Genomic DNA, 748 nt, shown 5'->3' on the forward strand with positions numbered 1-748 from the left:
GACAATTATTGTGACTTCTATTCAGACAAACGTCATATATAAGGGTGCATTTAAAAAATATATATATATCAGGGAGTAATCGGACTCATTGTTCAATGGATGGGGTATGTAATCCCCATTCAAAGTACAAGGCATGAATAAAATGCCTTTTTTTTTTCTTTTAATAGAAACATAAAGATTATACAAATAGCAAAAACTGTGTTGCAATAAAAAAAGAGAGAAAGAAAGAAATTAAAACCATGCAAAATGCAGTGACGCTCCCATTAATATTTCTGAGGGTATACCCCCCAGTAATGCATTATGCGTAATGTGATTGTGTATGCGATCATATTTATAATATAGGTAAAAAATGAGAGTATACGGCGTAATAACCCTACGGGAACACAACCTTTGAAGGTCAATAGCTGTCATGTGATCATTCAACCGCGGTAGACCGGTAGCTCTATGCAAACGTAACCGCTGTAGAGCTTCTTCGCTTCATTCAGGAGCAGAGTCAAGCGTGTCCATTTTTCGGGATGATTATACTTGAAAAAAAGATTTTGCTTAAATAGAAATAAGTATGTAGAGGCATTTTCTACTGAAGTCATAGAACAGAATAAAATTTAAAACTTTTCTCCATGGTGTCCAATGAAAGGTATTCTATGCTGCTCTCCTCTCATATATTTTGAGCAGTTAAATTTCTTAACTGCAAACCGCTGAAGACTTCTGTAGCAGACGCTCGTTCTTGTGTTTTCAGCTTTCAGAACTG

This window comes from Uloborus diversus, chromosome 8 (assembly GCF_026930045.1).
Source record: "Uloborus diversus isolate 005 chromosome 8, Udiv.v.3.1, whole genome shotgun sequence".
Taxonomy (NCBI): Eukaryota; Metazoa; Arthropoda; class Arachnida; order Araneae; family Uloboridae; genus Uloborus; species Uloborus diversus.